The 13540-nt window shown below is 47.3% G+C and overlaps 1 protein-coding gene across 1 annotated transcript in view; it reads left to right on the forward strand.

Moving 5' to 3' along the window:
• Positions 1-845: 845 nt before the first annotated feature.
• Positions 846-13540, forward strand: part of LOC308152941 (histone H3.2) — a gene marked incomplete at its 3' end in the record, with an annotated part of 30412 nt that continues 17717 nt past the window's right edge. The window contains exon 1 of the mRNA XM_080526013.1: positions 846-926. The remainder of the gene's footprint in view (positions 927-13540) is intronic.

Consider the following 13540-nt stretch of genomic DNA (forward strand, 5'->3'; position numbering starts at 1 on the left):
TATGTGTTACGTTTTGGTATAAAGTTCTAGAGGTAGCTTTGTGTTGGATCCATGTGCGGTGCAGCTCGGATGAAAGGAGGTCGAGACAGTGATAAAAATAAGTTTCTCTTTACTGAGAGTCAAAGAACAGTCACAACAGGGCACGGATATAGAACCAACAGTAAAGGGGAGCAAGCACGACTCTGAGTTGCGAGTACATAAATAATAGCGGATACAAAACCAACTAGCGTATCGACAAAACAAAAGGAGAGCAATCAAGGCTCCATCAGCTAACTGCAAGAATAATGTAAATACAACGAAAATAACGAACACTAAATACAGTCACAATACCTGGGAATAGCGACAGGTAATTTAAGTCCTCCAGGACAGAACGGACATAGTCAAAATAGCAGACACGGTATATTCCATAAGACAAGCAAGGGTTCTCATCACGTCAACAAACACGAACAACTGACAAGGGAACAAGGAAATGGGACACACCTATATACACAGACAAACACTCACAGGTGACAATCATAACATAATTAGTCCAGGGCTGGAGTAATGTCGCTCTTCGACCAGCAGAGGCGATGGGGAGTCATCTTCGCTGACCCCCTCGTAACATGTATGTATGGGTAAACTCTGTTGAGTGCAGAGTTTACCAACCTTGTTTCCCCTCATTAATTAATACAGTTGATCAGAAAATAAGTGACGCTCTCAGCCTAATTCTAAAGAGGTGGGTAAACTGAGTTTACTTGGGTTTACCCTCCACTACACCCCTGGTTTTAGTGAGGGATAGCGGGGGTAGTGGAGCAGGGGTACTTAAAATGAGGCACACACACACACACACACACTCACACTCTCTCTCTCTCTCTCTCTCTCTCTCTCTCTCTCTCACACACACACACACACACACACACACACACACACACTCTCTCTCTCTCACACACACACATACTTGTTTATGCTACATTGTGGGACAATATGACTAGGACCTCCCGTGTGGGGACACCCCTTTCTAGACACCGTACAGCACTGAGAAAAATCAGGCATGATCAGAAAAAAATCAGGAACCAGAATCTCACTTCAAATTAGCAATATTCAATACTTTTTTCAAGACATGACTTCTTCCACCCATGTGGGGAGTCTCAGGTTGCTATCTTTCTGGGGACACCATAACACACTTTCAGATATTACTATCTTTCCGGGGACACCATAACACACTTTCAGATGTTACCATCTTTCTGGGGACACCATAACACACTTTCAGATGTTACCATCTTTCTGGGGACACCATAACACACTTTCAGATGTTACCATCTTTCTGGGGAACACCTTAACACACTTTCAGATGTTACCATCTTTCTGGGGAACACCTTAACACACTTTGGTTGAATCCCAAATGGAGCCCTTATCCAAGCCCTGAACCCTTGAAGACTTTGGGTGCGTTTGTTTAATCTCCCGGGAGCGCACTCAGGTTGACATAGTGAGTTATTGTCACTATGTTATTGTTGTTATTGTTGTTATTGTCACTATAATTGTATAGTTATTGTTAACTCGGGTTACAGCTTAGCATGTAACTCAGTACTCTAGTTAGCACTGATACAGCTTAGCATGTAACTCAGTACAGTAGTTAGCACTGATACAGCTTAGCATGTAACTCAGTACTCTAGTTAGCACTGATACAGCTTAGCATGTAACTCAGTACTCTAGTTAGCACTGATACAGCTTAGCATGTAACTCAATACTCTAGTTAGCACTGATACAGCTTAGCATGTAACTCAATACTCTAGTTAGCACTGATACAGCTTAGCATGTAACTCAGTACAGTAGTTAGCACTGATACAGCTTAGCATGTAACTCAGTACACTAGTTAGCACTGATACAGCTTAGCATGTAACTCAGTACTCTAGTTAGCACTGATACAGCTTAGCATGTAACTCAGTACTCTAGTTAGCACTGATACAACTTAGCATGTAACTCAATACTCTCTAGCCCAATGTATCACCAAACAGCGCTCAATTTAGTCACTCACTATTCGCCTACCCCTCCCCCACACAGCACCTTCCACAGACAGCAGCACACTCAGGCCTCAGCTGTTCATTTAACATTGCCGACCTCCTGAACTTTAGGCTCACTTTTGGGACACTTCCTATGTAGCCAGGGGAACAGAAAAAGACACACACCATCAGTGGGATGCCAGCTTTCAGCCAAAAGTGATTTCAAGTCTCTAGCCCAATGTATCACCAAACAGCGCTCAATTTAGTCACTCACTACCCCTCCCCACTCAGCCGTTTAACATTGGCGACCTCCTGAACTTTAGGCTCACTTTTGGGACACTTCCTTTGTAGCCAGGGGAACAGAAAAAGACACACGCCATCAGTGGGATGCCATCTTTCAGCCAAAAGTGATTTCAAGTCTCTAGCCCAATGTATCACCAAACAGCGCTCAATTTAGTCACTCACTACCCCTCCCCACTCAGACGTTTAACATTGGCGACCTCCTGAACTTTAGGCTCACTTTTGGGACACTTCCTATGTAGCCAGGGGAACAGAAAAAGACCCACACCATCAGTGGGATGCCAGCTTTCAGCCAAAAGTGATTTCAGGTCTCTAGCCCAATGTATCACCAAACAGCACTCAATTTAGTCACTCACTACCCCTCCCCACTCAGCCGTTTAACATTGGCGACCTCCTGAACTTTAGGCTCACTTTTGGGACACTTCCTATGTAGCCAGGGAAACAGAAAAAGACACACACCATCAGTGGGATGCCAGCTTTCAGCCAAAAGTGATTTCAGGTCTCTAGCCCAATGTATCACCAAACAGCACTCAATTTAGTCACTCACTACCCCTCCCCACTCAGCCGTTTAACATTGGCGACCTCCTGAACTTTAGGCTCACTTTTGGGACACTTCCTATGTAGCCAGGGAAACAGAAAAAGACACACACCATCAGTGGGATGCCAGCTTTCAGCCAAAAGTGATTTCAGGTCTCTAGCCCAATGTATCACCAAACAGCACTCAATTTAGTCACTCACTACCCCTCCCCACTCAGCCGTTTAACATTGGCGACCTCCTGAACTTTAGGCTCACTTTTGGGACACTTCCTATGTAGCCAGGGGAACAGAAAAAGACACACACCATCAGTGGGATGCCAGCTTTCAGCCAAAAGTGATTTCAAGTCTCTAGCCCAATGTACCACCAAACAGCACTCAATGATATGCTTAATATATTTTAACAGTGAAAAAACAGGAAATACAGATTTAAAAAAATAAAATAAATCACAATAGTATGTTATTAGAATGATATAAACTTAAAATAAAATCAGTCTACTGTTAATAAAACTACTGCTGCAGATTTCTGTTGGTCTGTTTCTCATACTGAATTGGTTCCATACTGCTTGGCCCTCTGAAAGGTCACAGCCAGGTCAGCTGCAGGTTGGGGCGGGGGAGGGGAGACATCAATTAAGCACCTGCACCTCCAAACTTTCCCCAAAGCTACTGCTGCATTCAATGCACACGGGAATAACTGGTTTTCTGGAACAAGATGAATAATTATTATTCATAAATGTAGAACTGCTTAATCCCTTTATGTTTTGTAATTATTTAAAGATAAAACAACAGTTTTAAATGTTTTTATAATTTAAACCATTATATGGCTTGCATGATTGAGAATGTTGTCATTTTTAATACACAGTTCTGGTACACTACATTAACGCATTTACAGAACTCTCCTTAAAATTACAAATATAGTACTTATTACTAATACACTCAGGCCTCAGCCGTTCATTTAACATTGCCGACCTCCTGAACTTTAGGCTCACTTTTGGGACACTTCCTATGTAGCCAGGGGAACAGAAAAAGACACACGCCATCAGTGGGATGCCAGCTTTCAGCCAAACGTGATTTCAAGTCTCTAGCCCAATGTATCACCAAACAGCGCTCAATTTAGTCACTCACTATTCGCCTCCCCCTCCCCCACACAGCACCTTCCACAGCTAGCAGCACACTCAGGCCTCAGCCGTTCATTTAACATTGCCGACCTCCTGAACTTTAGTCTCTAGCCCAATGTATCACCAAACAGCGCTCAATTATATGCTCAATATATTTTAACAGTGAAAAAACAGGAAATACAGATTTAAAAAATATATGAAAATCACAATAGTATGTTATTAGAATGATATAAACTTAAAATAAAATCAGTCTACTGTTAATAAAACTACTGCTGCAGATTTCTGTTGGTCTGTTTCTCAGACTGAATTGGTACCATACTGCTTGGCCCTCTGAAAGGTCACAGCCAGGTCAGCTGCAGGTTGGGGCGGGGGAGGGGAGACATCACCAGAATACCTCTGTGTCATTGGCTGCTATAGGCATAAAAGGAGAGAAACTCATGGTGTGGCCCCCATCTTCCCCTGACCTCAACCCTATTGAGAACCTTTGGAGCATCCTCAAGCAAAATATATATGAGGGTGGGAGGCAGTTCACATCAAAACAGCAGCTCTGGGAGGCTATTCTGGCATCCTGCAAAGAAATTCAAGCAGAAACTGTCCAAAAACTCACAAGTTCAATGGATGCAAGAATTGTGAAGGTGATATCAAAGAAGGGGTCCTATGTTAACATGTAACTTGACCTGTTACAGTTTTTCTCAGTCGCTTTGGTGCATTTCTCACATCACTATTAACATTTGCACAACAGTTAGTGCATTTCTCAGAACAATTAGTACAAACTGCAAAACCTAGGTGTTAACCTGCAAAAGCGTGTCACTTGCTCAAAATGGATAGTTCATTCCTCAAAAGCAAGTATTCATGTCAATGAAAGTGTCAGTGTCATCAAAATGAAAAGTCCTGACACCATTGTTTATGAACAAGATAGTCAAATGGCTTTGTCATGTTTTCATTATGACAGTTCACTCTGCAAGTGTTTTCCAATGCAAAAAAGTCAGATCTTGGTGACACTACCTGAAAATGCTCAAGACAGTACTATACACTATTTGCACAGCCATTTGAAATCTACAGTGGGTTACACATTACTGTATTTAGTGAGGTAAATGAGTACAAGACGCTGAATTGTTATGTTTCACATTTTTACTGCATATGCTCTTTGCAATTCTAATTTGTTCACAGCATTGTGCAAAAGAAAAATACAAACTTGTTTACCACAAACATAAGAAACACCCTTTGGGTAGAGCTGTGCACAACTGTAAACAATATTGCAGTACATATTGGAACTGAATTGGAACATCCAACATACTGTAAATCATTCATTGACATCCAGACGTTCCTGTCTGTCTGGCCACATATTTTCATCGACATCACAGCGAATATCATCCCTGGTAATGCAGCGAGGAAAGTATCTCCCTGAGTGGCGAATCCACCCTCTGCTAGCAAGGCCATTTGGGTATGTGGATGCCGGTCATATACCTTCCACCTCCAGGCAGAGAAAAACTCCTCTATTGGATTCAGGAATGGGGAGTAGGGAGGGAGATATTCCACCAGCATCCTTTCATGTGCTGCAAACCACTGTCTGACCAGATCTGAGTGGTGAAAACGCACATTATCCCATACAACAACATACTTGTTCAGATGGTCTCCATTTAGACCCCTCTCATTCTCAGGGATTATGTCCCTGTAAAGAGTGTCTAAAAAAGTCAGCAGATGTTGTGTTGTGTGGACCACTCTCTCACTCTGTTTTGGGTCCCCACACCGTGGTTGTGCTGTCAGACCTCAGTCCCCACATAGTAGTATACACAGGCACACACACACACACACACACACACTCTCTCTCTCTCACACACACACACACTCTCTCTCTCTCACACACACACACACACACACACACACTCACACTCTCTCTCACTCTCTCTCTCTCACACACACACTTTTTTTTTTCTCTCACTCTCTCTCACTCTCTCTCTCTCACTCTCTCACTCTCTCTCACTCTCTCTCGGATTCTGAACTTCACACACATTCAGACACACAAACTAACACACACTCAAACCACAGACACTCTAACCACAGACACTCTAACTACAGACACTCTAACCACAGACTGAGCTAAAGTCCTTTAACCTTTAATGTCACACTAGACTAGGCCCAAAAGCCTGAATTAAAGTGCTGGGGTACGTTTGGGCCCAGGAAACGGGCTGCGAAAGAGTCACACTCACCAAACTTGACACACTCCTTCATTGTATCCCTACATTGTACCATGTCAACTTTCACCCTCCTAGGAAGACTTAAGCCAGGGAGTTGTCTACTTATAGTTGCCTAGGCCGAAAAGCCTGAATTAAAGTGGGTGCTGCTGCTGGCGTACGTTTGGGCCCAGGGAACGGGCTGCGAAAGAGTCACACTCACCAAACTCTACACACTCCTTCATTGTATCCCTACATTGTACCATGTCAACTTTCACCCTCCTAGGCCATTCCCTAGAGGCCTTCATAGGTCTGTGCCCTTTGACTGAAAGGTGCTCCTGCTGGGGTACGTTTGGGCCCAGGGAACAGGCTGCGAAAGAGTCACACTCACCAAACTACACACTCCTTCCCCTTCATGGGACATTGTACCATGTCAACTTTCACCCTCCTAGGCCATTCCCTAGAGGCCCTGCACGCGACGAAGCGGAAAACTGTAGGGAGTTGTAGTGCTTGATGTGAAGTGCCTAGTGGAAAAATACATCTTCTCACACGTACAGGCACACAACAAGTACAACATGTTGCATTTTCATGCCATTAGGCAACTTGCTTCCTAGGGTTAGGTCCATTTGGACTTTACTGTGTGTGTTTGAGAAAAGGGTGCTTGTCACTTTAAGACAGCAGGGAGAAACTGATGTGGATAGAAGTACAGAACTCACACACACAGAATGTCTTGTTTCCATTTCGGTGTGGCAATTTTCATCTGTTAACTATAAATAAAAGCAAATGTATTGTGTCTTCCCATTTGAAAGCCTTTTGTTTTTTGTGACATCCAAGGCTCGTAAGTTGAGTTGTCTCTTATGTATTCATTTAACTAAAGCTATGGCTTTGTTTCCTCAGATCTTTAGGTGAAAGGCCTGAGCTGAATGGTTTATTTTCAGGTCTAATGTCAATGGCATATTGAGAGCCACTGGCTTTTTGAGTTATATCACAGTAGCAAAATGCATTGTCAAGCCTCATAGCCGATGTGGTAGGGTTTGGTTCAATTAAATGAATGCAGGGAGTGGATTTTCATTAATTAAAAAAAAAATGCAGGTTTCAACAGTGAATGTGATTGTGATCATCAGCTGGAGTTCATCACTGGCTGAGGAAAATTGGCATTTTTACTATGAAGTGACATTTTTATTATTTACAAAAATCGGTGTACACAATTAAATACATGTGCTCCATTTCCGTTGTTTTAGGTAGTCTACTTCTTTGCGTTTAGTTTTTGATTCATTTATTTTATTGCATAACGGAAGTTTATAATGAAGAATACGGATGTCTGTTGTTTACCGGCAAAACACTGGCCACCTAAAAATGCATCAAGGGGCCCTGTTTCAGATCTAATAATGGATTTTCGTCGTCATCGATTTGTTACACACCCGAAGGTAGTAACAAATAAGGGAGTCCACACATGCGTTTAAATGATACAATTAAAGTTTTATTTACTTAAATGAACCAAAATAAACTAAATAACATGTATATGATTATGGATAAGAATCAGTAGTGTATGCCATGAGTGAATGGTTGTAGAATGTATGTTGTATGTGTAAGGTGTATGAACGTATGTAGTGTAAAACTAAAAGGCCCCAAAAACCAGGTACCCAGCGACCTTACCAACAGAACCCGAATCATAAGGAAGAGAGAGAGAGCTGAGGACACCCCTCTCATATATATATCCCCAGCTCCCCAAACCCAGGTGACACCACTCAACCTAACGACCCACCCACTCTGCCCAGGCTCCAGCCACAGCCAATATGCAGGCAGAGTGGGAGGCGTCACAGTTGGCACAGCGAATCATAGCGCAACCTATGGCCGGAAAGGGTAGGACCTATGGCCGGATGGGAAAATCCGAGATTTACAACCTGAGGCCCTATACGTTTTTTTGACAAACGTGGATGTTTCTATTCGTTTTGGGGGGTTCGTCCAGACGCAAACGAGTTTTTGCCCTCTGAAAACGAAGATGTTTAAAAACGCCTGCCAGAGTGAAGATCCTTAAAAATATTATATTTTTTGACGTCTGGACGAGATAGACGTTTGTTTTGTATTCGTCACGTCATCATGCGCGTAGATGATGCGCAGTGCAGCTGTTTTATGTAACACGCATGCGCTAACCCAGCCAACAACAACAACAACAACAATGGCACCTTACAGAGTTGTTGCGTTCGTGCTGCAGAACGATAGTTATGGAGATAGACTCCAGTTCTATGAGTGGAGCGGAGCCCCATAGGGGAGCTCTGCTCCTATTGGTTTACCCGCTACCTAAAGTAGCCAATGACTGAATTTTTCAATGCCTGCGCCCGCCTGGGGTGCTATATAAAGGGGCGTCCTTCGCTCCATCATTCTCCCAAACATACAAAACAGCCGGGTTTGAACGAGTCGAAGTGGGCCAGCAGCCCTATGGGGCTCCGCTCCACTCATAGAACTGGAGTCTATCTCCATAACTATCGTTCTATATCGTGGAGCTCCGCCCCATAGGGGAGCTCTGCTCCTATTGGTTTAGGCGGAGCGAGCGAGGCCAAATGTACCCCCACTGAGACTATTAATCCGAAAACAATCTCAGCGGCACCCGGAGCTGACCACTGATGTTGGTTCAAGACAACCTTAAAAAGTTGGCCCAACCCACACCGAGTCTGCTCCACTGATCTAGCCGTTACGTGAGCACGCAGGGTTGTAGATCTAACGGAACATGTCCTGGAGGAGGGTCCCCTCCCCAGGCACATCCGTAATCATCCTGACAGCACTTGAATAGCATCCCCAACCAGGGTAATCCAAGTGCCATCCCCACTACATCAGTCCTCAGCAAACTGAGGACAGAATGAGAAAAGGATGAGGAAGAAATATCACTTACCCAACCCTTACGTTGGGTTGTTGATCTAACAGACATGTCCTGGAGGAGGGTCCCCTCCCCAGGCACATCCGTATTCATCCTGACAGCACTTGAATAGAATCCCCATGACCAGGGTAATCCAAGTGCCCTTCCCACAACATCAGTCATCAGCAAACTGAGGACAGAATGAGAAAGGATTGAGGAAGAATATCACTGACCTAACCCTTACGTGAGCACGTAGGGTTGTTGATCTAACGGAACATGTCCTGGAGGAGGGTCCCTTCCCCAGGCACATCCGTATTCATCCTGACAGCACTTGAATAGAATCCCATGACCAGGGTAATCCAAGTGCCTTCCCCACTACATCAGTCATCAGCAAAACTGAGGACAGAATGAGAAAAGGATGAGGAAGAAATATCTTCAAGTAACACCGTATAAAAAGTGATGGCGACGACCAAGACGCCGCCACACATATCTCCTCCACTCCCACTCCCCTGAGAATGGCCACTGATGCGGCCATGCCCCTGGTGGAATGAGCCCGAATGCCAGTCGGCACGGGCTGCCCCTTCGATTCGTATGCGAGGCTAATAGCCTCAAATCCACAAGGGACAGCCTCTGTTTCGAGAGTGGTGTCCCGGCTTTCTGTCCGCCATAGCAGATCAGAAGCCGGGGAGAAGATCTCAGTCCTGCCTCGCGCTTCACATATTGTGCCAACGCGCGCACCGGACAATACAATGTAAAACGCCTCTCCCTCTCTCCGTCGTGAGGAGGAGGAAAAAAAGGCGCTCAGAGCACAGCTCTGAACCCTAAACCCACGATTAACCGTAGGGATAAAATCCGGGTTAGGGCGTAATACAGCTTTTGTTTCGTCATCAGATATGATCAAACAATCTGCCCGTGACGAGAGAGCGCACAAATCACTCACTCGCTCAGCCGTAGTCAAGGCGAGGAGTAGACTCGTCTTGAGAGACAATACAACGCAACGACACAGTGACAATGGGTTCGAATGGGGGCACGCACAGCGCCTCTAGCACAATCGACAGGTCCCATTTTGGCATTAGAGTCCTATGAGGGCGTCTAAGCCTACACACTCCAGTCAAAAAACGCTAAAACCAGCGAATGACTGAAAAACCAGTGTCGTTGTCGCAAAACCCTCATGACAAGCTGAGATGGCAGCCGCGTAAACTTTAATAGTTCCCGCCGCCAATCCCTTGTCAACAGCGACTGTAAGAAGCACAAGAACGTTTCGACCCGACAACAGACAGGGTCAACGTCCTGTCCCTCACACCACTGTGTAAAACTCGCCAGCGCGCCGCATATCCCTTTGCAGTGGATTGCGCGCGCGCACTCTGAATGGTCTGAATGACCGCGTCTGTCAGACCCCTGCGTTCTAACAATCCCTCTCAGTAACCAGGCCATGAGGGGCCCCCCCTCATAGGCGGCCCCTTCACCAAGCCTCCGGCTTGAGAGAGTGCATCTTGTCGATGAGGTATGGGCCATGGGCCCTCTACCAACATCTCCATCAGTTCCGGAAACCACGGGGCTCCGGGACGGTCCGGGGCTACAAGAATTAACTCTAGCCTCTCTGACCTCACTCGTGCCAACAGTGGGAGGATAGATGTCAGGGGTGGGAACGCGTATAACAGGACCCTCGGCCATGGGTGGAGTGCGAATGTATCGACTCCCAATGGCGGGTTGTCCTGTTCGCGCAGGGAGAACCAAAGGTGACACTGCGCATTCGTCCGTGACGCAAACAGAACCACTTCTGCTTGCCCGAACCGTGCCCAAATCAGCGACACAATGGAGGGTGCTAACCTCCAGTCGTCGTCCCTCGGGCCTCCCCGTGATAACAGATCTGCTCCTTCGTTGAGCAGACCTGGAATGTGGAGAGCTTTCAGCGAACTCAGGCGACTCCGCGCGCGATGACGCGCGGGTCTCTCCAGTAGCTGAGGTCGGTTTTGACCGATCTCTGTATTACAATCAACTTGCGACGGCGTCTCACTGGAACCCGTCGCAGTCGTGCGAACCGCCTCTGCAGTCTGCGCATGTGTAACAGGCCTAAGGGGACCACTACATGGGCTGCAGACATCAGTCCTAGTAAGGACATCCTTGACAGAGCGGTGATTGTATTTGTCACTCGACACACCCGGAGAGCTGACGTCAGTGTCGCTCTCCGTGGTGCCGATAAACTGGCCCTCATCTCGGCAGTATCCAACTGAATGCCTAGATAGGAAAACTGTTGAGCCGGCCACGGAGCACTCTCTGTCCAGTTTACAGCTAACCCCAGCTGAGTGAGGTGCTGCACCAGTGAGGTTGCGTCCCGAATGGCTCGATTTGGGCATTGGGCCAAGACCAGTAGGTCGTCGAGATATGCTAATATGCGTATCTCGTTTCGCCTCAGTGGTTCGAGTGCTGTCTGCACGCATTTGGAGAAAAAACGAGGAGCAAGCGTGCACCCGAAGGGCAGGCGCGTGTACTCGTAAACCTTCCTTTGGAAAACAAAACGTAGGAATTTCCTGTGCCACTCTGTGATTGGCACACGAAATACGCGACCCTCAGGTATCTACGAAAGGGGCGTTTCGCCACTCTCTCGTTGAGGACCCTGAAATCTAGTATGGGTCTCATGTCTCCCGAATTCTTTGGAACAAGGAAATACGGGGAGTACCATCTCATGTCCCACTGGTCCCTCGGAACCAATGTCACTGCGCCCTTTGTTAGGAGATTCGTAATCTCCTCCTGGAGCGCACGTGTCTTTATCGGGCAGGACAAAAAACAGTCTCTCTCACGCCCCTGAAGGGCGGAGGAGGCTGAATGAACTGTAGTGCATATCCCCTCCTCAATGTCCTGTCTAGCCAGCCCGACAGAATACCTGTCCCTTCTAGTCATTCTGCATAACGCAACGACAGCGGCTGGACCGTCTGTTGTGGTGCAGTCGACAGAAAAAACTTGAATTTCTGTATGATCCCAGCCGCCGCTGCACACCGAGGAGGTGGCACAGCCCAAGGTGGGGTCATTTCGAAAGGGATGGGCTGCCGTCTGTAAAGAGTGTTTGTTATGTGTAACAATGCTCTTTATTGACGCAGGTTTATTATGCCTGATAATCAAAGAACCGGCCGCACGCTCATGAGCTGGGCCAGGTCTTGATAGACATGGAGGGGTTTTTGATGTACATAACGACCCCTCTATACGGCTACATACAGGGGTGTTTAACCCGCTACGTGTCGTGATAGGGGTAAGTCCGTTAGGCAGAGAGCTGGCCACACGCCGGTAAGCTGGGCCAGACTCCGGTTTGTTGTAGCGAGTCGACCACACTCTGACAAGGCAGGTCGATCTCCGCTCTGGTAGATAACGGTCCCTCTATACGGCTACAGACAGGGGTGTTTAACCCGCCTCGTGTCGTGATAGGGGTAAGTCCGCTAGGCAGAGAGCTGGCCACACGCCGGTAAGCTGGGCCAGTCTCCGCCTTGTTTCTAACCGGTAGCGATTCGACCACACTCTGACAAGGCAGGTGGGTCTCCGCTCTGGTAGATACCATGGAAAATCTTCCTTAGGGATGGTTTGCCGTCTGTAAAGAGTGCTTGTTTTGAGTAACAATGCCCTTTATCGACGTAGGTTTATTATGCCTGATAACCCAAAAAAAAAAAAACGCCGCACGCTCATGAGCTGGGCCAGGTCTTGATAGACATGGAGGAGTTTTTGATGTAAATAACGGTCCCTCCATACGGCTACAGACAGGGGTGTTTAACCCCCTTTGTGTCGTGATAGGGGTTAGTCCGCTAGGCAGAGAGCTGGCCACACGCTGGTAAGCTGGGCCAGTCTCCGCCTTGTTTCTAACCGGTAGCGATTGGACCACGCTCCGACAAGGCAGGTGGGTCTCCGCTCCGGTAGATAACATGGGAAAAATCTCCTTTACTGAAAAAGTAAGGTGGGGATTTTCCTTCTTTTGCCTCTTTATGAGGTAGCAGCCATGAAGAGGAAACCGGTGGTGGGGTCATTACCGACCCCTCCGCCCGTGAAACCGGGCCACGCTGCCGTGGGGGGCCGTAGCGGGCCCTCCCAGTGGTCAGCGGCGGGGGCTGGGGATGCCGAGTGGGGCATGGCTCCGTCGTTTAGAGGTAGAGCCAGTGCCGCATCACGCCGAAACCTCCGTTTCCCAGTGATTTTCGCAATGGCGGCGTTAAACACGGCGATGTTATTCGCCGCTGCCGCCGCCTGCGCACCGAGATGGGGCGGCGAAGGCGGGGAGCACGTGCTCTACCTGCCGCTCGCTCTCATCAGAGCTTTCTGATTCTGACACCGGCACCGACCACTCAGCTGGGTGAGGGCGGCGTGATGTCAGGGCCGGCTGAGCGGGCGGGACCATCCCTACTTGGGGAGGTGCCTGCCCAGAACGCCGTTCTTGCTTGTCCTCCGCTGCTAGAAAATCGCAGCGGCAGGTAGTCCGCTAGGCAGAGAGCTGGCCACACGCTGGTAAGCTGGGCCAGTCTCCGCCTTGTTTTTAACCGGTAGCGATTGGACCACGCTCCGACAAGGCAGGTGGGTCTCCGCTCCGGTAGATAACATGGG

The sequence above is a fragment of the Nansenia antarctica genome, assembly GCF_963989245.1.
Source record: "Nansenia antarctica genome assembly, chromosome: 3".
NCBI classification, from domain to species: Eukaryota; Metazoa; Chordata; class Actinopteri; order Argentiniformes; family Microstomatidae; genus Nansenia; species Nansenia antarctica.